This window comes from Macaca mulatta, chromosome 10, assembly GCF_049350105.2.
Source record: "Macaca mulatta isolate MMU2019108-1 chromosome 10, T2T-MMU8v2.0, whole genome shotgun sequence".
NCBI classification, from domain to species: Eukaryota; Metazoa; Chordata; class Mammalia; order Primates; family Cercopithecidae; genus Macaca; species Macaca mulatta.
In genome coordinates this window covers 87,056,601-87,063,514 of record NC_133415.1, presented here as the reverse complement: position 1 = coordinate 87,063,514, position 6,914 = coordinate 87,056,601, and the positions used below count along the sequence as shown (strand labels likewise).

General features: G+C 48.9%; 1 long non-coding RNA gene across 1 annotated transcript; it reads right to left on the bottom strand.

Annotated features, from left to right (window-relative positions):
• Positions 1-142: 142 nt before the first annotated feature.
• Positions 143-6,898, bottom strand: LOC144332074 (uncharacterized). Its single transcript, XR_013399824.1, has 3 exons — positions 5,081-6,898; positions 4,048-4,257; positions 143-967 (listed from the first exon to the last, which is right to left on the bottom strand). It is a non-coding gene; the product is annotated as an uncharacterized LOC144332074 (long non-coding RNA).
• Positions 6,899-6,914: the final 16 nt, after the last annotated feature.

Below are 6,914 nucleotides of genomic sequence, written 5' to 3'. Positions count from 1 at the left end.
GACAATCCTCTGCCAACAACGTATGCCATGAATAGGGGATTATAGTCATGCTGATGAAGCATTCATGGGGTTGTCTGCGGTGGAATGACTGCCTGTGGTCCTTCGGCTTGAAAGAATGGGTAAAGTGAAGAGGGTATTCTTGTTTTTGCTTTTTGTTTTTCTTGAGACGGAGTCTCGCTCTGTCACCCAGGCTGGAGTGCAGTGGTGCAATCTTGGCTCAATGCAACCTTTGCCTCCTGGCTTCAAGTGATCCTCCTGCCTCAGCCTCCCGAATAGCTGAGATCACACCCAGCTAATTTTTTTTTTTTGTATTTTTAGTAGAGATGGGGTTTTACCGTGTTGACCAGGCTGATCTTGAACTCCTGACCTCAAGTGATCTGCCTGCCTCAGCCTCCCAAAGTGTTGGGATTACGGGGGTGAGCCACTGTGCCCAACTGTTTGCAGTATTTTTAAAAGTGCACTAAGTGGGGACTCACATTAAGTTCTAAAGATATGATGTCAAGTAAAACCCTTAAGTCACACTCAGTGGCCCATGATCAGCAAGGCATGAGGGGCTGAAAACTGCTCACTCTGGCTTAGATACTCATCAGTATGTCCTGCCTGACAATTCTTACCTTTTCTTTTTCCCTGAGTGCACACAGTTTAAGTTGCATAAGTTACGTGTGTATGTGATGTGACTCTGCTGTAAATAGTGTACAGACTTTGGTACTTCAACTAATATTAGTACCAAATGACAGGGTACCCACTTCCCAACTGATCACAACACGAGTGGTCAGAATAGGCTGAGATCTTGCACACTTGGGTGACAGGCATTGTGCAAGCATCTTTTAGAGTTTTTTTGTTTTTGTTTTTGTTTTTTTTTGAGATGGAGTCTCGCTCTGTTGCCTAGGCTGGAGTGCAGTGGCACAATCTCGGCTCACTGCAACCTCTGCCTTCCGGATTCACGCCATTCTCCTGCCTCAGCCTCCTGAGTAGCTGGGACTACAGGCACCCGCCACTATGCCTGGCTAAGTTTTTTTGTATTTTTTTTTAGTAGAGATGGGGTTTCACCATGTTAGCCAGGATGATCTCAATCTCCTGACCTCGTGATCCACCTGCCTCAGCCTCCCAGAGTACTGGGATTACAGACGTGAGCCACTGTGCCTAAACTATTTTTTTTTTTTTTTTTTTTGAGATGGAGTCTCACTCTTGTCACCCAGGCTGGAGTGCAGTGGCACTATCTTGGCTCACTGCAACCTCTGCCTCCCGAGTTCAACCTATTCTCCTGCCTCAGCCTCCCAAGTAGCTAGGATTACAGATGCTTATCACCACACCTGGCTAATTTTTGTATTTTAGTACAGACAGGGTTTCACCATGTTGGCCTGGCTGGTCTCGAACTCCTAACCTCGGGTGATCCGCTCACCTTGGCCTCCCAAAGTGCTGGGATTACAGGCATGAGCCACCATGCCCGGCCTTAGGTCTTATTTATTCCTCATAGAGACTTGAATTCCCACGTCTGAGGCTCTGAGAGGACCCACGAGCGTGAGCTGACTTTTGTACGTAGTAGGACTTAGACCAAAATCCAAGCCCTTTCCACACCAGCAAGGTCAGGTTTAGGAAGGGAGCCTGGTTTCAGATTTCCCGACACTAGATCAGGAACTCTGGAACTGTAACCCAGAGGGCTGCCCAGAGCCCTGCCTCAGTTCTACTGGGGTGGCTGCTGGGACGATGACTTCACAGTGGGAAAAAGGAGAGGCTGCTGTTCATCTCAGCCAGAGAGGTTGAATGCCTTCTGCTGCACAGCTGCTGCCTGTGTGTGTGCATGCTGCCTTCCCTCTAGCGTGTCTCCTCCTGGATATGGGAAATGCTGTCAGAATGCTTCCTCCTGCCACATCCCATGTAGCCCCCCACCTCCCTTCCAGGAGTTCTGGTTTCTGTCATCCCAGCCTCTTCCTTTCCTGTTCAGAGGTGTCCTGTCAGTTCCCAGAACCTTTTCTTTTGTTTGAGAAAACACAGCCCCTCTTTTCACATCTGGTCTCAGACTTAACTCTGATTTCAGGTCTGCTAATCTGTCACATGTGTGACACTGACCAGGTACCCACAATGAAAGATGATGTGTCTCCTGCTCCACCCCCAATACTCCCACTCCTGATACCCCTGGGCTGTCTCGATCAAAGCTTCATGGGGAAAGAAGGAATTGGCCAGGGGTCCTGCAGTATCCAGGCCTAGCCCTGGCTGGATTTTTTTCCAGGAAAGAGATGGGAAGATGAGGCCTATGGCGGGTGGAAAGTGGCTGTTTATGGAGCAGTGGCCTGAACTTTGGAAAGAGGAGCGCTGGGTCTGCTGCTGACTCACTGTGTTCCCTGCAGGGACAGAAACACCTACTTCAGATGGCTGTCTTGAGGCTCAAATGATAGAACATTAGTGAGGAGTTTTATGCTGAGTTTTAAGGGCCGTGTCAGACACCAGGTGGTGAGAGGGAGCTGTTTTGAGAGCAGGGAATTTAGGATACTTAGGAAATTAGAAAATTAGAGAAGTCATAGAATCTTGGAACTAAGGGAGAACCTTAAGAGTCCTATAGAGCAGAACCCAGCATTTGTATGTGGAGAAACGGAGGCCCACAGAAGTTGTGACTTATCCGGGTCACTCTGCAGGTCTGGGCGTCCCGCCTGAGTCAATTTCAGGGTTCTTTCCCACACACCAAGCCCCATGCCCACCTCTGTGTAACTGGCTGTGGTGGGAGGGGCCTCCTAGGCTAGAGGGGCTGGGATCCCTTTTGAGTCCAGAAGTAATGAGCTTAGAGGGCCTGGAAGTAGCACGGACTAAAACCCAGGAAGGATCATGGGGACTGTTGATGCCAGTGAGAACTCCAGGAAGCCGCTGTCGGGACAGCTTTGCTTTGGGAGTCTAAGGTTCCAGGAAACCCCAGGAATCCAGATTCTTATCCCTGAGACCTACTCAGGACTAACCCAGGGGACCGAGCTAGGAAACCTGCTTGAGATGGTACAGGCAGCCAGGGGTGCACAGTGATTCGGGCAGGCTTCGATCAGTTCCACGTTGATTGCTTCTCCAAACTGGCTCCAAGACAGGCAGGTGGCTCAAGTTGGTCTGGACTCAATCCCGGGACTTTAGGACTTTTGCTAGAAATCTGGTGTGCAAGAGCGACTCCAGAATTCACTCTGTGGGCTGCTTGGACTTAGACCCCCGCCCAGGACTAGAGGCTGCTTCTCCCTGGTGGGAGGAGTTACAACCTTCCCAGGGTTCTAAAGACCCCCAGGTGCTGGGTGCTGGGCTTTTCCTGACAACTTCCATAAGTTATTGGTACCTAAATTCACACTGCCTAGCATCGTAATAGTCTGATCAACCCTGCTAAGTGTTCTCGTACTTGCCTTATTACCAGGGAGAGAAACAGAGAGGTGGGTGCCTCCCTAGAGTATTCACCCACACTATGTTCTGAATGCCCCTCCTCTGCCTGTCTTTCGTGGGGTCCTGAGCCTGCTTTTCCTACTAACTGCTGACTTGTATTTATTCCCCTAAAGCCTGTTCCGTAACCCAGTGTGGTTCTTAGACTTGAGCAAGCCTCAGAACCACCTGGTGGGCTTATCCCCAGTCCTGATTCTGTAGGTCTGGGGTGAGGCCTTATAATGTACATTTTAACAACTTCCCCAGTGTTGCCCAATGCTGCTGGTGCACACCAAGTATAGAATTTGCCTCTGTGCCTGTTGCACAGTAGGTGGAGGTGGCAACTGTAAAAGAGACCCAGCTATCCTAAAAATGGAGAAAAGGTACTTTCTTCAGTGGGGCTGCCAGGATTGGAAGGAATGTGAGTCTGTAGCTGCTCCTTTGCCCCCACGAAGGCCAGCTTGCCTTAGGATGAAGCCAACACAGGCTGGGTGAGGCAGCTCACACCTGTAATCCCAGCACTTTGGGAGGCCAAGGTGGGCAGATCACCTGAGGTCAGGAGTTTGAGACCAGCCTGACCAACATAATGAAACCTTGTCTCTACTAAAAAAAAAAAAAAAAAAAAATTAGCCAGGCATGGTGGTGCACGCCTGTAATCCCAGCTACTCGGAAGGCTGAGACAGGGAAATCACTTGAACTGGGAGGTGGCAGTTGCAGTGAGCTGAGATCACACACTGCACTCTAGTCTGGGGGACAGAACGAGGCCTCATCTCAAAAAAATGGATGAAGCCAACACAATTGAGAGAGACTGACACATTCCAGAGAATATTGGAGTAGCTGAATCTAGACATGTTTTACACTAACTGGATCTAACCCCTCCCTTTTTAGTGAAATGAGCCCCCCAGAAAGTTACCTTCTTTCCCTAAACCCATCTCAATAGGTTGCTGTCTGACAATTCTGAGTCTCGCTGTAGTGGAGAAGACTTTGAAGACATCATGTTGTAGAAAAACAACAGAGAAAAGAAAATAGAGGGCCTGGTGCGGTGGCTCACGCCTGTAATCCTAGCACTTTGGGAGGCCGAGGCAGGCGAATCACCTGAGGTCAGGAGTTTGAGACCAGCCTGGCCAACATGGTGAAACCCCATCTCTACTAAAAATACAAAATTAGCCTGGCGTGGTGGCGCATGCCTGTAATCCCAGCTACTTGGGAGGCTGAGGTAGGAGAATCACTTGAACCTGTGAGGCGGAGGTTGCAGTGAGCCAAGATCAAGCCACTGCACTCCAGTCTGGGTGACAGCGAGACTCCGTCTCAAAAAAAAAAAAAAAAGAAAATAGAAAACTTGGGCCAAGTCCCCTCCCAGCTGCACCATGAAGGGACTGGATTCGCCTCTAAGACTCTGCCTTGTCCAAGGTCATACAGCAAGCGAGGGGCAGTGCTGGAACAGGACTTTGGACCATCTGACTCTACAAAGTCTCATTTTCTCATCCAGGCTGGAGTACAGTGCCACGTTCATGGCTCACTGCAGCCTTGAACTCTCGGGCTCAAGCGATCTCCCGCCTCAGCCTCCCAAATAGCTGAGACTACAGGCGCGTGCCACCACGCCTGTCTAATTTAAAAAATTTTTTGTAGAGGTAGGGGCTCACCATGTTTCCCAGGCTGGTCTCAAACTCCTGGACTCAAGCAATCCTCCTGCCTCGGCCTCCCAAAGTGCTGGAATTACAGGAGTGAGCCACCGTACCCCAGCCCCTCTTGATTCTTTATCAGTGCCCTCTCCTGTACCTCCCAAGGCCTCTTGAGTAAGTACTGACGCAAGAAAAGAAGATGCAGCTGCATGTCTCCAGAAGCTCCACTAGTGAGACTACTCCCTGGGGTGGTGTTGACAAGGTCTCATTAGAGAGCTGGGGAGTCACATGGGGAGTCTGTTGGGTATACCTCTTGGGCTAAGTCTCCTGCAAGGTATTGGCTCTATGCAGGCAGAGTCCCCTCTGCCTGGCTTTCAATGGCCTGGTGCTTAAGGGCCTAGGCTCTGGAATGACATGGGCTGGATCTGAATCGCCATGCTGAGGTGCGAGGTCTATCTAGACACATTTCTTAACCTCTTTGAACCCCAGTTCTCTTATTTACAGTGATACTTAGGTCAAGATGTTAATATGGTAGTCTTGGTGTCATGCCTGGCATGAAGTAGCTGCTCCATAAATAATCACTGTTAGTATGGCATGATGATAACTGCAGACCACACAGGCCTCGAGCAGTGAGCAGCAGCCCAATATTTACTATTGCTCTGGTAGCCTATACAGCCAAAGAGTCCACAAATTCCAAAGAGGAGCTCTGGAAAGTGTGAAAAGCCTCTGGACTCCAACGAAGCTATTTGCTGGGCTCCCTGGGCAACAAGAAGGCATAATTGTCAGCATCATCATTCTTACCATTAGAAGGTGCCACCTCCCAGACTTTACAACTCATATATCCAGCTGGGAGAGCTACTGTTTCTCTGCAGGCAATCGATTAATAGAAACCTCATTTCTGTAGTGAACCAGAAAGCATTTGGCAATTTTAAAGGATTTTACTGATTAAACAAAAGTCATTCCTTTTCCTCCTTCCTGAATCCAATCCTCCCTCCCAACACACACACCCTCTACTCTTGGTACATGGAAGAAGAAAGAGTAACACATCTACTCTAGACTCATCTTAAATTGACTACAGATGGTTTGGCTAATTCAGTTCAAAGTACATTCTTTTCTTGCCTATTCTGTCCTCTTCACAAATGGGAAGTGGCCCTTGGAGTTAAATTTCTTTCTAAAGTTCCTATTGTATGACTGGGGGTAATTTCTCAACAATGGGTGGTGATGTTAAGATCTGTGGTTGCTCAAAAAGATGGAGGGGCTGGGCTGTGGTGGCTCATGCCTGCTATCCCAGCATTTTGGGAAGCCGAGGCGGGTGGATCATTTGATCACTGTTCTGGGATTACAGGCTATGAGCCACCACACCCAGCCTGAACAAGTCACTTTTGATGCTACCATTTCCACGTTTACAAAGTGAGAAGTAAATCAGTCAGAGTATTTTAGGTGCAAGCAACAGAAACAACTCTAGCTAGCCTGAGAGAAAAAAAAGGTAGAGGGTTAGTCTCCTGGAGAGATTTGGGGACCTCATAGGAAAGATTATACAACGTGCCTCCAAAAAAAAAAAAGGGTCACCACAAGGGCAAATGCATGATTAGGGGTTGGGACTTTCATCCCCATCCCCCAACCTCTGGGGAGGACAGAGGGGCTGAAGGTCAAGTTGATCACCAATGGCCAGTGGTTTAATCAATCATGCCTACGTAATGAAGCCTCCATTAAAAACCCAAGAGGACAGGCTTCAGAGAGCTTCCTGATAGCCAGACACGCTGGGGTTCCTAGAAGGTGGCAGGCCCAGGGAGGACACAGAAGCTCTGCACCCCTTCCCATACCTCACCCTATGCATCTCTTCATCTGCAGCCTTTGTAATAGCCTTTATAATAAACCGGTGTGTTTCCCTGAATTCTTTTTGGTTTTTTA